This window comes from Pezoporus wallicus, unplaced genomic scaffold (assembly GCF_028554395.1).
Source record: "Pezoporus wallicus isolate ANWC-B61680 ecotype Strahan unplaced genomic scaffold, APGP_CSIRO_Pwel_v1 contig_8542, whole genome shotgun sequence".
In the NCBI taxonomy this organism is placed as follows: domain Eukaryota; kingdom Metazoa; phylum Chordata; class Aves; order Psittaciformes; family Psittacidae; genus Pezoporus; species Pezoporus wallicus.
This window is the reverse complement of record NW_026640148.1, coordinates 2,647,097-2,666,518: the sequence shown is the minus strand read 5'-3', so window position 1 is coordinate 2,666,518 and position 19,422 is coordinate 2,647,097. Positions and strand designations below refer to the sequence as shown.

The 19,422-nt window shown below is 43.6% G+C and overlaps 1 protein-coding gene and 1 long non-coding RNA gene across 9 annotated transcripts in view; both read left to right on the top strand.

The window, feature by feature from the left end:
* Window positions 1–3,901, top strand: part of LOC130603731 (uncharacterized) — a 30,000-nt gene extending 26,099 nt beyond the window's left edge. For 3 of the 4 annotated variants that reach the window (XR_008973259.1, XR_008973258.1, XR_008973256.1), the window contains one exon: window positions 2,283–3,208. This is a non-coding gene — a long non-coding RNA (uncharacterized LOC130603731). Of the gene's footprint in view, window positions 1–2,282; window positions 3,209–3,527; window positions 3,628–3,732 lie in introns of those variants that run through there. The other variant, XR_008973257.1, reaches the window with a different exon arrangement.
* Window positions 3,902–5,800: 1,899 nt separating this feature from the next.
* Window positions 5,801–19,422, top strand: part of TMCC1 (transmembrane and coiled-coil domain family 1) — an 82,463-nt gene continuing 68,841 nt past the window's right edge. For 3 of the 5 annotated variants that reach the window (XM_057417710.1, XM_057417714.1, XM_057417713.1), the window contains exon 1: window positions 5,801–6,044. The gene's annotated coding sequence lies outside the window, so the exon portion shown is untranslated. Of the gene's footprint in view, window positions 6,045–6,440; window positions 6,515–17,790; window positions 17,881–19,422 lie in introns of all 5 variants that reach the window. The other 2 variants (XM_057417715.1, XM_057417716.1) reach the window with 2 other exon arrangements.

Sequence of the window (19,422 nt, the reverse complement as noted above, 5' to 3'; positions counted from 1 at the left end):
TTTTAGTTAGAAAATTCTGTAAACCAAGTTCCTGAAGGCTGTTCTTATACTGTAAACCCCCAAACAGAGCCGTCCAGAACCCCTAATAGTATTTGACATTGTAAGTCATGAAGAATCCAGATAAACACAGGGACTAACAGGATCTTTGTTGCAGTGTGTCTGACATTGCATTCTTGAAAACAACACAACTCCCTTCCCTGAAACCTGAGTTGCACAGGTATGAATTAGAGGTATAGATACTAGCTGCAAAATTCAATCCCAGTTAGTTTTAACCTAGTTTGCCCATAGCATCTGGTACCTGACATGTCAGACAAGTTCATTCTGTGGGTTCAGTCCACAGATGACTTAAGAGTCCTGACTTCCTGGCAGTCTTTCCTAGGGTTCAGTCCTGCCCCAAACCCTGATCTGAGAGGACTCGGTCTCTGTCTGAATTGATGTTTGGGTCTTGCTGTCTCATAGCTTCCAGTGGAACAGTCTCAGAGAATTTTCTCTCCTACATTATCCCGTCTTTCCAGATTTACCTGATTAACAGGTGTCATTTTGCATGAGAGCACTGACATCACATGTGTGTTTGTAAAAATCCTCTTAGCAAACTCCTGACCCCTGTCCTGCTTTCTACACTTCCAAGTTGATGGCCTGTTTTCAGTTAAGCCCTGCCAGCTAACTCTTCCCCTTCCCCTTTTTTTAATGGTAAGCTTTGCAGCTCAGCATTTTTTATTCCTGCCATGACAGCACAAGCAGTGTTGTTATGACTGCTGCTACTGTATTTGCAGTCAAGGCTCAATGTTCTGCTTTATTTCTTATTTTCAAAGAATGGACACAGTTTCTTCCTGCTCTTGGGCAACTGCTGGTGTGGCTGGAATTTGTCAGAGAGCAGTAATTTATTTCACTTAAACAGCTTTAAATTTATTCTCCTGTCTTTCAGCATGCATTACCTCACTGCATATTTCAAATGTACATGCCCAATTTTGTGCTTGCAAAATTGCAAGCATGAGTAAGTGGAATTATTCTTTATGCATGGAGTATTAGGCATGAAACTACACTCACTGCATGCAGAAAAGAGGTCTCACTACCCTCAAAGGAAAAAGCTTCTTTTACAGTTTCTAGAGAAAAAAAAAAGAGTTTTCCCTACACACCATTCCCTGCAGCCACCCCGTGTGAGCAGGGGCAGCCCTTCAGTGCCTCGGCTCTCGTGCTGCAGAGCACCCGCGGGAGTGCTGTCGCTGACACATCCAGTCCTCCTGGCTGGTGACTCTGGGAAGAGGAGGGCTTCAGGTGGCATGCGAGCACACACTGCCAGAATGAAGATGCTGGGAGCTTGGGTGCACCCACACAAGGCTTAGGCAGTTGAAGGGCAGCTGTCTCACAGCTCCCATCACCCATGGGGTGTGTGGCATCAGGATCTGCTCCGGGCCCTTGTCCAGCTTGTCTGTGAGCCACTGGAACCTGCAAAGACAGATGGTAGCAGACTAAACAGGGCATACTCACCCATGCTACAAGGGATGTGGTCTAAGTGGTGAGATGGTGGGGTCGGTCACTACAACTCTGGGAGTTAAACACCTTGGAAATTCCCTTGTCTAACACTTAATCCAGAAGGCTCACTGCAAGTGGTGGCCAAACAGGCCATACTCACCCTGCTTGAACTGCCTGGCATTCAAACCTCTTGCAAAACATTGGAAATTGTTTGTAATCCATTAAAAATTCTTTTTCTCTTATTTTTGCCCAGTATCATTCTGAACCCTATCCCCAGACATCTGCTGGTACATGTCAAAGTAGTAATTCTCTCATTGCAAGAGCACTGCAAAACTGAACTATGTCTCACGGACTCTAGGAAACATCTGTAAGGTAGCCACGTCTTCTGATGCTCTGCAAGAAGGAATGTAAAGGCAATCAGATTTCAGGAGTCACAGAACACTTGTGGTTATTGCTGTAAAGCTTCTCTGAGAGCTGGTGCTGAATTAAAAGACATATTTTTTCCAGTCAGATCATCAAAGATTTTTCACCATTCTAACCAGAAATGCCCTCCTGAGCTTGTATTTTTGTCTGTAACAAACTCCCAGGGTAGCTCATGTCCTTTATTCACCATTTCTGGAAGTATAGCTGATGCCTGCTGGTGCTTCTGAAATAGTATCCCAGCAGTCAGGCAGGGTTAGTTTCTATAGTGACTGGAGATTAAAGAACTAAGCTTTAATCTGAATGTAATTTATCAGTCCATTACATTCAATTCAATTCACCAGGTTATTTCATGTCTGTCTTCAATAAGATACTTGGTTTCTTCCCAGCAACTCCCTACTGAAAGAGCAAAATTTATACAAGAACAGGACCAAAACCACCCCCAAATGTAGGGAGGCACAGTGGTTCATATCTACAAGACTGGGGACTCTCATGATACTGAAGGGCCTGCCTGACAAACCAAGGGTGGCATCATAGGATCTGACCAGGGCAGTGTAAGTGATGTTTTGAGGAAGGCACACAAAGATAAATGTAAACAGTCCACATGATGGGTTTTCTCCCCACAGGAATCAAGATCAATTGACAGAAGCACACAAAACCCTCCCCAGTTTCAGCCCCATGCAAGCTATTTGTGCTGGTGTTTTAGCCCAGCTTTCATCTCCCTGCATTCTATTTAGAGCCACAGCCTGTCCCAGGACTGCCCTGTGCAAATGAGCATTAAGAGCTGTGCTGAATGCCACCAGCCCAGAAAAATAACCACTGTGCTTATTTTGCATTCACTCTGTGCTGGCGCAAGCCTCTGCGTTGGACAGAGACCAATGAGGCCCAAATGGTTTTCTCCTGTGCTAGGAGTGAACTGATTTTAAGTTGGCACAATGATCACCTACATAGTACAAGATCAAATACGTAGACATATATTGCATAAAGTCCTATGAGAAAGTATATACAGGCAGAATATAATTAATAAGCCAAAACTTCAATAGCCAGTACCTGCAGCGAGAGATGATTGTACTCTAGTTACTTCCTTGGCTACCCAGCTCATCACTTCTGTATGTTGACTACAACCACAGATTTCCTGTGAACTTTTGAATCTAATAGTTGAATAGTTTGAATCTAATAATTTAATCTAACCCTAATCATGTCGTAGTTACTAAACTTACATGTTTAAAGCCAAATTTAATGTCAGCTGGAGATCTAACGCTAACAATTTGTTACTTACTTGGATATTTGTAATTAATAAATAAGAAAAATAGCATGAATAAACATCTTAAATAGAAATGCCACCACGTATGCTGATTGTTATGCTGTACCTGCTTTGAAGTTAGCCAGGGCAAGTCAGCCACTCGGGTTCGCTTACTGCTTTTGGTCAGTCTCACTTTCTGTTCTTGTGCTGACACAAGATCTCAATGCTTGGTAATTCAGCTTTGAAAGGGAGGAGAAGTGGAAAAAATGGTTTAAACAGAAATTATAAGATCTCTTACTAGTTCTGCAATATGTTTGTTGGGTTTTTTTTAGGAGATAAGGGAAGGAACAAAGTTCCCATCGGCTTTAAATAAACTGCCCTCATTTCCTAGATGCTGCAAATCACTCAACGCCCAGTGAGTCCACAGTGACCAACTGTTTCTGGAAAGTATAAGACTTTGTTTGACTATTGATGCATCAGAGAAGAAGGCGGTAAGGAGGGATACAACATCACACTCCTCAGTGGAGCCGACTATGCCAGGGGTGGGTATTCGCTTTAGTCGCAAAGGTTCACCACATTTTATTTCCTGCCTTCAGGTCTTCTTGGCATGTCAGGATCCACGTCCTGTGCACACCCTGTGACTGTAACCTCAAGTGGCAGTGCCTTGAATTCAGCATCCAGCTCTTGCCTTCCATGTACACCCCAGCATGTCACAGCCAGGCTCAGCTTTAGCTTCAGGCATACTAGTGTGACCTGGGAGAGCTACAGGGGAAAGACAAGACAGCTGGGGGCGAGGGGGCAAGGAGAGGATTTGAGTGCGAAAAATACTGGCTGGTGTTCATAAATTCTTGAACTTCATGTGAAAAACTTTAAGTACTAATGAGCACTGATTTGAAATAAAAGTCAAGTTGTATAAATTCCAACTTCCTTGTGGCTAAATACATTAATTGCTGCAGACAAATACAGATCAAGGCAAATTTTCATTGAATCAGCTTCAAGAAAGGGTGCAGCCTTCTAAAACTACACAAGCAGAGTCACCCTCGATGACACTTGTGTAGATGAGGAGAGATGGTCATATCCACTGAGGCAGTCTTAATATCCTGGTCTTTGGTGACTTCTCAGAGCACCTCGTCTAACTCACTGTTAGGTGAAAATGGTGGAAAACCAGAAGCTGCTGATCAAGGAGCCCTTCTGAAACGTGTACCATAGTTCGACTATTCCAGAAGTGTCTGTATGCTCATCACAACACTAAGCACTATTCCGTAGGGTAAATCAGACTTCACAAACCAGATTGGAGACCCGCGCTTTCCCGCCCCACCGCCCCCGGTTTTCCTGCAGCCGGTTCGGAGTCCCCGGGAGTGGGCCGAGGCCCACACTCGGTTAGTGCGCCTCGGGACCGCCCGCCCCGCTCACCGTTCCGTCCCGGCGGCGCTCGCGGGCCTCGTTGCCGGGGCTAGTGCGGCCGGCGGGCCGGGGCCGGGGGCGCGAGCGGAGCGCGGCCTTGGCGGCGGTGCCGGGGCTGGCTCCGGCCCCGACTGTGCGGAGGCGCTGCCGTACCCAGCGGAAGGTACGAAGCCCCCGCGGCCGCCGGCCCCTCCCGGGAGGAGCGGAGCCCGGCACTGGTGGGCGGAAGCCTATGGACCGGCGCTGCCGGTGCGCGGGTCCTTTGTGCTGGCGGAGTCGGCTGCGTCTGACCTCGCTGCCTGCTGAGCCAGGCGAGGCTCGGTGTGTGCCTCACCGCTCCTTGCCCGCTCTCGCTGCCTTTTCGGAGCTAATGTCGGTACTAATTATTGTGCCGATGGGTGAGTGAGCTCGAATTATGCCATTCTGAAAATGGGTGAGCGTGTTAAGGTGGGCACAGAGGGAAGAGGAAAAGAGGAGGAAACAAGTGATTGTATGAAGTTAAATGTCTTTTTTGCAAAATGGAACCCATTTGTACTTCCAGAGCATTTTAGGATGATGCAAAACTAACTGACCTCTTTTATTTATAAAGAATCCTACTGTTGTACCAGAAGTACAGAAGGTTGTATCACCATAGCGTTCAAAAGCTTTGATTTGGAACCTTGATCTGCCATATGATGTGAAATGCAGACATAGAAGAGTCCCAAGAGGTTTATGTTTTATTATTTTATTATTTAAATCCAAATTGGATAAATTCAGAAGCACACTAATACTCCTGAGCATTTATGTTGCACAGGAAGTCTTCTTGCATGTACCTTTTATTTGTGCTGTGCTGGACTTTTATTGCGCTCTGTGTCCCTCGTTTTGGACAGCAGCTTAATTTTTTTGCTGTGACACTGCTCATACAAGCATTCCTGTGTGAAGATATGCAGAGTACACCAAGGCATCTAATAAGCTGGGAAATTTTGTCTGAAACAAGGCACTCTGTGTTGTGGCATAGTGTTATATGCTCTGCTATGATCAAACATTATCTGAATTCTTGGAGGCTTTTCCTCCTTGAGATAATTTGTTGGATTAAAGTACTCAGAATATGAGGTAGCTTTAGAGGCTGCTGCTGATTTTAACTATGTCAAAGCTAACAGAAACTCAGTATTTCAAATAAAAGTAAATTATTTTCTCTGAAGGAGAGTCTGAATCTGTGGTGCTGGTTTGTTGCTTATTGATGTTAATGGGGTATTTTACTATCATTGTTACTTTTGGCAGGTCTTTCTCCTCTACAAAGAAGCTTTGTTGCCAAGATTAACTCTGGAAGTGACCTATGCTACTGACTGCAGGCCTCTGCAAATGTAGAAGTTGATTTGTGTCTCTGTCCCTCCCCTGACTTTACTGTTTCCTGTGGAATTTATACTTCGAAGTATTTTGAAAATCAGACCTCTGTTGAAGACATTTGGATTAATACTGTGAGCATATCTATGCAAAGAGACAAGCTAGCCTGAGCGATTTCAAGGTAGGTGTGCCTACTATCCCTTATAACAAACGGGAGGAGGGGGCTGTCTGATGCAGGTGATAACTCTAGCTGTACGTTTTCTAGATTCAGATTGATCTGCCCCATTATTCATAGTTTAAGCAATGGGATATAATATGTTCAGTAGGACTGTGTGAGCACCAGAATATCTAGCTGGCATTGTACGGAGGGTGACCTTGTTTGGACCTGCTGTGGGAATATTCAGAAGATTCCTTTCAGAGGGGCTACTGCTGTATGGCCTGAGCCTTCACTGCTAACCCAGTCAGATCTTAAATGCTACTAAATGTCTGTAGAGATTTTCTTCTTCAAAGCATTTGGCACTTTAAGTAGTCACTGAAATGTACCTGGGGGGTAATGGTGGTTTCTCTATTTGGTTAGCTAAAACATTCAGATGAAGTTAGGAGAAAACTGCCTTGAACTGGAAAGCATCTTCAGTGAAGGCTGGAAAAGAAGTAGGTCTTGCTTGCCTTCCTGTGCATAGGTCATAGCACGGTGGTCCTTTTGCTCTAGAAAGTGTCAGTCTTACATGGCAGTCTGCCTATAATGTACAGTTCTGCAGGGCTGGATGTGCTTTGCTTTGTGACTGTGCAGCCTTGTCCCACCCAGGTAGCTGAAGATAGACCTGTAGCTATTTAAGCAGCACAGAAATTCACCAGCTTGCACAGCTATATTTTACCAGAAGGCTTCTAGCTGTACTTTTGTATTGAATTCTAAACCTGGAATGAGGAAGTCTGCTAACTTCTTCTGTGTGGACTTAGAAGAGGCCAGTGTCCACTGATAACATCTGTTGACTCTCCTTTTGTAAACTACTTGGACATGTAGTGTGCGCTTGCAGCCCAGAAAGCCAACCGTATCCTGGGCTGCATCAAAAGGAGTGTTTCCAGCAGGTTGAAGGAGGTGATCCTGCCCCTCTACTCTGCTCTTGTGAGACCTCACGTGGAGTATTGTGTGCAGTTCTGGTGTCCTCAACATAAAAAGGACATGGAACTGTTGGAGCAAGTCCAGAGAAGGGCCACGAGTATGATCAGGGGACTGGAGCACCTCCTGTATGAAGACAGGCTGAGAAAGTTGGGGCTGTTCAGCGTGGAGAAGAGAAGGCTGCGTGGAGACCTCATAGCAGCCTTCCAGTATCTGAAGGGGGCCTATAGGGATGCTGGGGAGGGACTCTTCATTAGGGACTGTAGTGACAGGACAAGGGGTAATGGGTTAAAACTTAAACAGGGGAAGTTTAGATTGGATATAAGGAGGAAATTCTTTGCTGTTAGGGTGGTGAGGCACTGGAATGGGTTGCCCAGGGAGGTTGTGAATGCTCCATCCCTGGCAGTGTTCAAGGCCAGGTTGGACGAAGCCTTGGGTGAGATGGTTTAGTGTGAGGTGTCCCTGCCCATGGCAGGGGGGTTGGAACTAGATGATCTTAAGATCCTTTCCAACCCTAACTATTCTATGATTCTATCTTTCCTGTGATACAGGCGTTCATGCTGGCACTCAAGGGCAGTGGCAGTTTTACAGTTAGCCCTGGGTTATAGTGGGAAGGAACCAAACATGAGTCTGAGTCTTTGCTTTTTTTTTTTTTCATTTTTGTTTGTTTGTTTTGGGTTTTTTTTTTGTGTTTTTTTTTTGGGGGGGGGTGTTTTTTTTTTTTTTAAAGGAAAACTAATAGAATCATAGAATGATGATGTCTGAAAATAGCTCCTGACTGTACCCTCAGTGTGCTCCACTGCTCCAAAGTGTGTTTAGCAGTCATACTTCTCTTAAAAGCTTTTATTTGTGAGCTCCGGTGACTCAGGCTGAGATGATACTGCAGGGACACAGATCTAACCTACCTACCTGGCTAGCTTAGTAGCCTGCCAATAATGTTCCTACAGCAGGAAAGCAAAATGGACTGTATCTGCAGTGCTAGTGTAAACTGTGTTTGTGTGAGGTGCTGTGGTTGAGAATGGGATCCTTACCTGTGTAGTGGTTACTCCTCCTGTCCTTTCCCTACAAGCAGAGTGAGAACCAAGGGGTGGTAGTTTAGGGGATTTCTCTGTTAGGATTTTAGTGCAGCAAAGTTTCCATGTGTGCATTTCCACAAAAAACTGCTGCCCTGTGAAAATTCAGCAACTCCTTCAGTAGCTCTGAAAACCTGTAAGAATGCAGGTTCCATGTGTCCTTGACTGTGTGTCCCTAAGCAAAGTATTACTCTTTATTTCCTTATCTGTTAGATGAGGTTGAGTTACCTTTGTAAACATTCCACTTCATGAAAAGCATGATTGAAGTGTTGCTTGCAATAACTGCATTTTCATGATTCAAATTCACATGACCAAAAGTCAAAACTAATGTGTGGAGTGGCAAAGAATTGGAGTATAAGGTAAAGTTTTCTTTTGATTTAAGGAAATGGTCTGTAAGGCGAAATTGTGTACATTGGGGACCATTGCCCTAACCTGCTTTATAGGGTGTCTTGAGTGTCAGAGAACATAAAGGGCACCCAGATGTTGAGATGGGTGGTAGTGCCATTGTTTCAACTTGTGTGATGGACTGTGCTAAGTTTGCAGATGCCTAATTACAGCTTCTTCAGAAATAAATTTGGCAAATTTGAGTATTTTTCAGATTTGTGTGAGCTGGTTGGTCTCCCTTAAAGAATTCCTCAGGGGTCTGTCTTTGTTCTGGAGTTGTTGGCTGTTATTTTCCTGCAAGCAAGTTGCCACGGTGATTATCCTTTTAGCAAATAAATGTTTCATGATTCCAAGGTATACTAGCTTGGAGCAAAAAGACTGGCCTTTTCTTTGATCGACTGAAGTACTGCACCCATAGGCACCATAAACACCATAGTGTTTGCAAATCACTGCCTGTGGGAGAGCACTGAACAAGCACCTTGTGCTGTAGTGCGTTGTAGTAGTTAAGGACTTGTATCAGTTGTCTGTAAAGAGCAGTGAGTGTGTTACCATGAGTCTGAGCCTGAATAATGGTTAAAACTGGAAATGAGAAAAGAGCGACTTATGACTGAGCTTACCTGTTTCAGCCCAGTAATGGCTGACTGATTAGGAAGGTGAAAGTGCTGTTGGAAAGCAGTCTCTTCAAGGTGTGTGGAACTGCGATCCTTTGCCATGTTGGCTTTCAGTTGGGATAACCTCTAGCTCTGGTCTTCAGCATTCCTCGTGGATCTGGGATGCTGTTTGTGCTGCACCACTGTTTGTTTTCATCCCGTTAAAGATGGGGCAGTGAGATGTGTTGCTGGCTGAACCTGCCTGTGCCAGTGCTGCGACATGGGAACTGCAGCTCGCTGCAAACCCCCTGCATGTCCATCTTCTCACACTCCTCCAGGAGCGGGTCTCAGAAGTGGGATTTGCCTTTGTCCTTGCTAGGGGAAAGTGCAGGCTGATCTGACTTGGCCATTGATTAACATTCAGTTCTTTGCTGGGAAGGAGCATGAACTTGGACGTTTAGCCTTAACCAGAACACCTTAGTTAGTCTGCGTTGAATATCTGTGGGAAGTTTGACTGTGTGGTCTGCAGAGTGTCCTGTGGTGCAGAAGTGAGGGCTTGTTGCAAATGGTGGGGATGGGAAGTCTGTCACAGCTGCTGCTTGCTGTCGGCAGAGCAGCTTCCATGCTGGTCATGCTTTTTGCTGTGGGTGTTGGTTTTCAGATGGTTTATTGTGCTGAAGAGTTATGTTTTGGTTCTGGTTTACAAAAGCCCTTTAAATGCTTCAGGGGCATTTCCAGTTTTTGGAAGAAAAGAATCCAGTGAGTTTTGTTTTAGTGTTGGTTTAACATCTTGGTGAGAGTCTCCTCCTTAAGGAGTCTGCTTGACTTGAAACAGTCTAAGAAAGCAATGGGGCAGAATCTAGCTGGAGGTCTGTGACTAGTGGAGTCCCTCAGGGGTCGGTGCTGTTTAATATTTTCATCAGCGACCTGGATGAGGGAACTGAATGTACCCTCAGCAAGTTTGCTGATGATAGTAAAGTGGGAGGAGTGGCTGACACACCAGAGGGCTGTGTTGACATTCAGCGAGACCTGGACAGGCTGGAGAGTTGGGCGGAGAGGAACTTGGTGAAATTTAACACGGGCAAGTGTAGAGTCTTGCATCTGGGGAAGAACAACCCCATGTACCAGTACAGGTTGGGGGCTGACCTGCTGGACAGTAGTGAAGAGGAAAGGGACCCTGGGAGTCCTGGTGGATAGGAGGATGACCATGAGCCAGCAATGTGCCTTTGTGGCCAAGAAGGCCGATGGCATCCTAGGGTGCATTAGAAAGGGTGTGGTTAGTAGGTCAAGAGAGGTTCTCCTCCCCCTCTACTCTGCCTTGGTGAGCCCGCATCTGGAAGATTGTGTCCAGTTCTGGGCCCCACAGTTCAAGAAAAACAGGGAATCGCTTGAAAGAGTCCAGCGCAGAGCCACAGGTATGGTTAAGGGAATGGAACATCTCTCTTATGAGGAGAGGCTGAGGGAGCTGGGACTCTTTAGCTTGGAGAAGAGGAGACTGAGGGGTGACCTCATCAATGTTTACAAATATGTAAAGGGTGAGTGTCAGGATGATGGAGCTAGGTTTTTTTCAGTGATGTCCAGCGATAGGACAAGGGGCAATGGGTGTAAACTGGAGCATAGGAGGTTCCTTGTGAACATCAGGAAAAATCTCTTTACTGTGAGAGTGACAGATCACTGGAACAGGTTGCCCAGGGGGGTTGTGGAGTCTCCTACGTTGGAGATATTCAAGGCCCGCCTGGACAAGTTCCTGTGTGATGTACTCTAGGTTACCCTGCTCTTGCAGGAAGGTTGGCCTAGATGATCTTTTGAGGTCCCTTCCAACCCTTAGGATTCTGTCATTCTGTGAAAGCATTGTTTTTTGGTTGGTTGTTTTTATTTTTTTTTTTAAGAAAAATTTGTGTGCCTCATGGATGACACTCCTGGAGTCACTTGAAGACATGGAGTAGTTTTTAGGATCAGCTCAGATTTAAAGCAGTTATCGGATTTTGGGCTAGTGCCCAAAAGATGCCAGTTCTGTTAAACTCTACTGCCACCCTGAACTCAGTACTGACAGCCTGAGAAGTGTATTTTTCTCCTGTTAGAGAAAAGGGGATAGTTGGTTGATGTTGATGTTTCTGTTTGGAGTAGTTTCGCAGATAGGGAACCGTGTTTCTCATGAGATGGCATAAGAAAACTCATGATTTGGAGGCATCCTTGTATTCACTCCCCCCCCACCCCCTTTGTGTTCACTGCCCGAGATGTTCTGTCTATGCTTTGCATCAAGATTGTGATCAAGTGTATCTATTAGTCCTCTTACCCCAGGGTAACATGATGGACTGGATGATCTCAGGAGTGGATATCTGCAGGGTTCAGCGAGACTGCACTTTAAAATAGCTGTTGATGTGGCTGTTTCATGGAACCAAGTTCCCTACTCTGTGCCTTCCGCAGTTAATGCCACGATGCACCAGCAGGTCTGGCTCGTTGTTAAATGCCTTAAGTAGCATTCTAAAAGAAAGCTGTCAAAAGTTCTGTAGTGAGGATTGTAATAAATTGCAGCTGATCTTATGCATGTCCTTTGGTGGCAGCTTGGAGTAATTGATAGCTATTTACCAACAATTTGGTGTGAAAAATGGTGTTTACTGAAACTGGGACTTCTGAACAAATTTGATCTTAAGTGGGTTTGACCTACAGTTTCAAACCAACTTCTTTCAAAGCAGAAATGCTGTCAGAAAGGAGCCTCTTGTGCAGTAAAGGCAAAGACTGCTAACTTGTCTTGTGACCAGCTGCAATGATGGTGTCAAAAAGATGTGCATTTATTACTCTGATGGATGAAAGCTCATTTCTTGAGGTTCTGGAATTGGAGTTACTGATTATTTTAAGTTGTTGACATTCCTGTAAACAGCTGCTGTTGTGGCCCTTCAATACCCGTTATGTAACTGCATCTGTGATGCTCAAGCTTATGTTTGTTCTTCAACTTTTTTTGCTGGGGATGTCACTAAAGAAGTGTTTGTTTGCTGCCAGTGTGGCACCTTTACAATTCTGATGTTGGTATGGCTCTCTTACAATGTCAGTTGCTAAGGAAGAGCCACCTGAGGTCTCATCACTTAGCTGCAGAACTTCCATCTAATATCTCCAGAGACTCTGGAAGAGGCAAAGGTGGCAATGAAAGCAAAGTTTAAAGCCACACCTAAAGGAAGGCTGACATTCCAAAATCTGTGACTGCCTGTGCTTGAGAGAGAAGTTGAGGCTGGTGAGCAGGTTGGCTCCTTTCTCTTGATTTCAGGTTTAGGAGTTCTCTGGCCCCAGTGTGTGGGAGATAATTTGTTTAAAATCTTCATTATCTTATTTTTTTTCCTCGCTTTGTTTTTAGCATTTTTCAATCCATGTGTGAGATGGTCACCTGTAAGCGTGTTCAAATATTTGTTATTATTAATGTTAATGAAAGTCCACCTGGAAAAAGTGATGGAGGAAAGCTTCCTGAGACTGACTGCTCAAACAATCTCAATCTCCTGAGAGCTCTAAGAAATTAATTGATAACTGAATGGTAGAGGGAAATTGTTAAACTTTGACTTGGGATATGCTTAATGTGATTGGGAATATGGGCAGCTTGCAGTAAAAATGTAGGTCGGGGGAAAACTTGAAGGTGAACCATGAGCATAACCTAACATTACCTTGTTTTGTCTTCATATTCAAATACTCAAACATTCACTTAAGTAAACATCAGACATTTGTATGACTAGATGACCACTCTGTATACCTGAATACAAGCTGGGGGCCTGACTGGCTGGAAAGATGCCTGTAGAAAGTGACCCAGGAGTTCTGGTGGACACACAAGATGAGCAAGAATTCTGTGAGGAGCCATTAACATGGTCTTGGTTTTGGCGCTGGTTATAAGCCTGCATCTCCTCAGTGGTATGTAAACTTCAGCCTTATTTCAGACCAGTCTGCTCCCTTTTGTGCTGCTTTGGGTAAAGATTTTGTGGATATTTTTTTCATGTGGACTCTGCCATGAATGTAGGAGGAAACATTCTGATTTTGGCTGAGGCTTTAAATGTATGACTGCTTGATTCCTATTGGCAAGCAAGTTGTCAAGCCAATTTCTTTATAGCAGAATCACCGAGTTTACTGTCTTTGTGCAGTTGGATGTGGAGGTGGATATTGAAGACCATATTTGTGCGTGTGGCTGCTTTAGCTGTGCTATGTTTGTGCAATTAGCACGTGTTCTCGCTAAAAAGGCATAACTATTAGAAGGAAAGAGCAATAGATGGGCATCAGCATTTTTATTGCTTGAGTCTGAAAAGTGTAGGCCTTCACTCCTTTTAAAAGCCTTTTCAAGACTAGTCAGCTGAAGTTGAATAGAACTCGCCTTCCAGTAAAATATTCATGATGTCCATGTGAAAAAGGTGACTCAAAGTAAATATGGAACAGTGATCATACTTTTGGTATAACAAAACTTGCACTAAAAAGGTCCCACATTAGTGCACAAGCAATGGAGAAGATTTGGAGAAGTGGCTATAGCTAGTCAAGTTAAAAACACGTCATGCCTGTATCCTGTTTCTGTTGGCAGCTGGTAGCAGATTCTTAGGAATGAGTGTAGGTGAGGAGGTGTGGATAGAGTAGTTTTTCTGGTAGGTCCTCCCAGCCTGTCAAGTGTTGGCAGTGTTTAATGGGCAGACAACATCTCGTCTGTAGCCCTGCAGGGAGGGACTTGCTAATGCTTAATTAGAAAAAGCCATTTAAACAAATCAGCTCCAGATTACTGTTATACTAACATAAATTTTTCAGAGTTGCACTTAAGAGCTCCCTGGACCAGCTCACTTGAAGGATCAGGAAGGACGGTTTTCTTCTGAGCAGGATGAATCTACTGTATTGTGTATATGAAAGGCAGCTTGGAAGTGGTAGAGTGATGTAAGCCATGGGTTTGCTAGTGAGTCCTGTTAGACAGATTCAGATTAGAAGTTATCTTGCCTGTTTTGTGTCATGTTTTAAGCAATACTAACGCAATGAGCTGTCAGGTTTTGCAGCCTGCAAGGAGGTTTCTCCATTGACAGCGGTTTCCAGAGCTTTTCAGGTTACCCTTTTCAACAGTAGAGAGGGAACTAGCACATGAGATGCATATTGCTGCTTTTGAGTCCAAGTTTTGTGTCTGTGTGGAATGGTTAAGGTGCGCTGTTTAGGGCAGATGTGTTAAGGGTCTGGGTTGCAGTGTGGGGATGTTATCAGTGTTCGGATTAGTAGACTTTTCCCCATTTTGGGACTGAGTATGGTTTGAGTCTTTGTAAACTGTTTCAAATCAGACTTCTACTTTGTAAGTCATTTAATGCTAAACATCAGTGGAAGGCTTTCATGTACCTAATACCAAAACCATCTGAATCAATGGGGAAAAGCATTGTGATTTTGCTGAGCCGAATTGAAACTTCTTTTGATCTGTCTTTTAGTCTCAGTAAGTTGAGTCAACACTTCTGAAAGATCAGAGAATTAATACTGGGTTTGAGTCATCAGGGGGAGTATTTTACCACTCTGTGCCAGGTTAGTTCTACTTTCTTCTTTCACAAGTCATTGTAAATGTGATACTTTCCAAAATTCAGGGCTAAAAGCACATGTTAAAATTGCACATAGCGTGGGTTGGTGGTAGATGGTATCTTTCTTTACAAGCCTGCTAATTTAACTTGCTTTAACCCTCTTACAACTCCAAGCCTGGAATAAGCCTTTCTTTGAGAACTAGAGTTGCTAAATCTTGCCAGCTTCTGTGCTGGCCTTGTCACAGCTGAATCTGCTAGGAGTTAAAATGAGAGGCCATCTCTTGTTTTTATGACTACCATGCTTAAAAGTCTCTGTAATGCCTGAAATAGCTGCAGCATAACCTTTTGTCGTTCCTTGGGAGTAGAATGAAAATATCTGTATTTCCACTTTGCGGTTCACTTGTTCCCGACATTTGAGTCAGCTTTAACACAATGAAAGTGGCAGCATCTCCTGGCAGACAGGCAATGAGGATAAGAGCACTTTTGATCTCTCCCCTGCTGCCCTTTCCTCTTCATGGAAAGGTTCTGCCAAAATGTTTGGCATACAGTAGTAATGCTGGATTTTTCCAGATGCTGGAGAATCTCACGCAAATAATGCAAATGTTAGCAGGAAAAGTGGATAGTAGGAGCGCAGCTGACCACAGAAACATCTGAGATACTTCAAGGAATTAAATCTATTCCAGTGAAAGATTTCTTTAAAGAGGGGAAGCAAAAAGAAGTTGAATTACTGCTTTTCACTTTTGCATGTATAGAATTCATTTTGTATTTGAAGGTAGGCTTTTCCTGTTGCTGTACTGCTCTGAACTGGCGCAATATAGGTTCCTGCCAGCGAAGGTGTACCATAGCTGGTCTTACTCACATTAATGAAAGTTGTATGCGCTGTGGTAAAATTGGAATGTACTTCTGCTGCTGTATATCCCTGCAATGGTGAAAATTGATAAAGCAGCGTAAGAGCTTCTTCAGACAACAAACTGGCTTGATTTGACAACAGGACTCGGTGCTTAAAGCTGCGCTTTAAATGAGACATCTGTATGCAGGCATCTAGTGAAAAAATGACTTGTTGCTAATGATAATGTTAGTCTATACCCCTGTCCTGTAATCCTAGATAAAAGAGATAGGTAAAGAGCTATTTGTGGAAGACCCAGTATTTTGCGTATTTGCTTATTACATCCTCCCTCTTTTCTCTCAGGGGAGGTAGTTTATCTGATTGCAAAATGGGGGATTTGAACTGTAAATGTGCAGTTATTCTTGTATTGACGAGCCCTTGCTGAATCCCATGCGAGTTCCTGGTTTTCCGGCTATTGTGGCCATAGCTTCAGATGCGAGGTTTTTGATAACACCATTTTGGAGTCATGTGCCCTGTCTCGCTACTGATTCCCTTCTTTAGCTTTATACCAAAGCTGTTCTAACCAGCAATGTGGTCAGATTCTTCCCTCAGGCCCATTTTCGTTCCAGGCTGAGTTATTTTGTGTTTTGGCTCTCATCGCAGCCCCACAAGCAGCTGTGCCTGCAGCAGCTCACATGTGGGTGCCATGCTGTGGGACTGAAAATGAGCCACAGGGGGCAAGAGAGGTTGGAAATTCGTTGAATTGCTGTTTCTGATGTACTCCTCGCATTGTGGAAGGCCAGCTTTGGTTCCCTGCTTGAACCTGCAGAGGGGCCCTTCAGATGTCCTCCTCCAGTGGAGCACTGGATCCAGGATATGCAATGCACTTGCTTCATAGGGCATGTGAATATGGTTAAAGCTTTCTTCCTGTTAGCAGAAAGCAGAGATGTTCATGAGGAAATGCTGCAGTTTGGCTATTTTTGAATTTGCTTTCAAAGATGGGTTGGTGAGGATGTGGCTCTTCTGAAGCCGATCACTGAATCAAGTGGAAGTCAGCTGGTGGCGAATTGCGCAGTTGTAAATTGCAGCCTTGTGTAACTTGTTCCACAGGACACATGCTTGTGGTGGATGCAGTGTAAAACTACTACTTTTTAATCCATCTGGTTAGAAAGAAAGACTTGCTAATGGGCAAGTTCCCTCTTCTGTCTGGTAAAACAGATGGTCTTTATAAGGATTCTTTGTGTATACCCAGCTCCATCAAATTTGGTTTTCTTCTAAAATGCCTGCGGGCTGCACTTTGTGTTGTCACTGAACTTAAGTATGTGCTCAAACATTTTCCTAGAAGATGCATATGAAGAATGTAATAGCAAATGTTGGCAAACTGGAAGGCTCCAGTTAAACCTTTCTTTAATCTTTATTTATCTTTCTTGAAGCACTGGTTTTGTTTGTTTCATGTGAAATAGCCTGCGAGTACCTTTTTCCAGGAAAGGGTAGTTTTAAAGTGGTTTTGGTAGGTTCCAGGTATGGTAGTGTACTGTTACATCAGAAGGTAGCAGCAGTGAGGAACTGTTTCAATAGGATATGGATCTGAGAAGAGGCTGATGTTGAAAAATCACCTTCTGGTATCTCTCTGAACATGCTACCCTTGCGCATACAAGCATGTGAACCATTAATGGATGGAGTGGTAGAAATGGTGAATTATGTTTTGGTGTGCCAAAGCATGAATCTTCTGCTGACGAGCCCCTTAAAATGACCATTTGTTGATGTGTCATGTGCAGCACACCCTTAACAAATGAGTGGATAGACCGTGTAGGTGTATTTTAGGCTTGTGAGGATTCTAGGAGGGAGATTGTATGTCTCATGTTTTGTATGGGCTTAGACTTAGTGCTGGTTTTGTCCCTGAATATCTTAAAAATCTTTAGTTGCTCCTTGGTGATGATTGTGTAATTCATACATAAGTTCTCTACCAGCCTCTCTTACTTTATTAACAATGTGCTGGTGTGAGTTTTTATGTTCTTTGATATTCATACAACTGGTTCATTGTGTAAATTATAGCATTGATAAATGAAGAATTCATTTATAGTGCATGTGTCAGTTGACTGAATCCTTTTAGCAAAAGAATACAGTTGGCTACCTTTCTAAAATTCATCAGCTTGGCAGTCTGAGCTTGAGTTGTTCTTAATGGATATCTGCACACCTTCCCTTCAAAGGAATACAAGTATTTTGCTGCATTATGAAGTGTTTTAGTAGAGCACCTTCACTGGTATTACCCTCAGTGTTACTCCTTTTTTCAGCTAGCTGGGTTGTTCATACATTGCGTATCGGTAAACATTAGGCCCAGAGGCTGACTTGACTTACTCAAGGTCTTCTGACAAGACTGACAAAGCTGGTTTAGCCCATGATTTCCGTTCTCTCAGCCTGTTCTTTATCCACCAGATTCTGTTCCTGCTGAATCTGTGGTGTGAGAAGAGACAGCAAGGGTAGCAGAGATGGCATTGTTCAGCTGACTTCCTTCTTGACTTTTTGGTAAGTTGGGAGTAGGTTGGAGGGTTTAGGGAAATTATTAGGCAGAAATTGGTAAAACCTGTTCTACAGTGTTGGGTTTGCTGTGTAACACACTACAGCTGACTTAAAAACCAGGCTGTAGGTCTCTTGCTTTGCCCTGTGACCCTTGTTCCTATTAAAGTGGCAGTTTCTGTCCATCTGGTGCACCCTTTCTCAATGTACTGGATGGTGTGGACCTCTTTTGCAGAGCCTTGTGGATTAATTCAGTGAATTCCTGCCCACGCCTCCTGCCATTCCTTCCAGTTTCATCAGAAGTAGCTGGCTTCAGGCTATTCCCCTTTTCTAAAATCTCAGATGCAGAACTTCAGCAGAAGTCTGACTTGTTTTACACATACCTGAAGATGTTTCACACACACACACACACACGCGCACACACATCTCCCAGCTGCACTATTTAATATGCTGAGTCTTTCTTGTTTTGCCTCTGTTTTCTTTTTTCAGTCATACTCCATTTCTGTTCTTCCATAGAGTGTTGTCCGTGTCAGGATTGTGGCCAGGTGGTGGCCTTTGTCTGCTGTCTACCTCTTATCCCTGTTTTTTCTTTTGGACTTCACTAAAATTCCAGTATATGTTTTCTTGGGTGAATTTTGGAGAAGGAAGAAGAATAATTATGTCTTGAAAATTACACTTATCCTTTCCATTAACAGTAGTACTGTTTTCTGTTGGTGTCCCCCCCCCGTGTTATGCCATCTTTCTTATGTTCTTTGCATTAATTATTTCTTGTAGGCCTTTTTCTTATATTCTTGCCCAGTTCTCCACCCTGACTTTTAAAAAACTGTTACAATAGCTAAAAATATCTGTTATAATGGCTAAATGTACCTGTTTCTCCTGGTATTGGGTAGTTGTGCCACTATCCAATTGCTTTTTTTGGGTCAAATTACTTACTCTCACTGTTGTCTTCCTCCTTGAATGTTTTCCAAGCTGCAGTCCTCTTGAATCTTACACCCATTCCAGTTTCATTTGAGTTCTTCTTTCTGACAGGCTTAGCTGTGCATACCCGGAGCTTTCTCTCCTTACTTGCTCTGGTGCTTCTTGCTGCTGAACAATGATGCTTTTAAAATATCTTAATCCTCCTGCAAATACAAATAATTTCTAGGGTTCCCAGTTCCCATAGTTTTCTCATGGTTTTCCAGTGTGTGACTGTTGCCCCTGTAGTTTTTTTTTTTCTTACTAAACTCTTTTCCTAGATACAGAATCCGTTTTGGGATGAATTTCTGAAAATAATAATGGGATTTCTCAGACTAAGCTGGGCTATTTCTTAATGGGAATGATTCGTAACCTGAAGCAACTAAAAATTGGTTTTCTTTTGCCAAACAGGAGGAATAGCAAGCATCTCCTACCTAAAATCCCTGCTAACTGTGGACTATAGCTCCATGATGAGCTATTAAACTGAGCTGTTTATGGAGGGTTCCTTAGGTAATTGTACTTCAACATGGACATTAAGATTTGGAGATGTTCAAATACAGCGTAAATAATAGGTATTTGAAACATTCTACAGAAAGG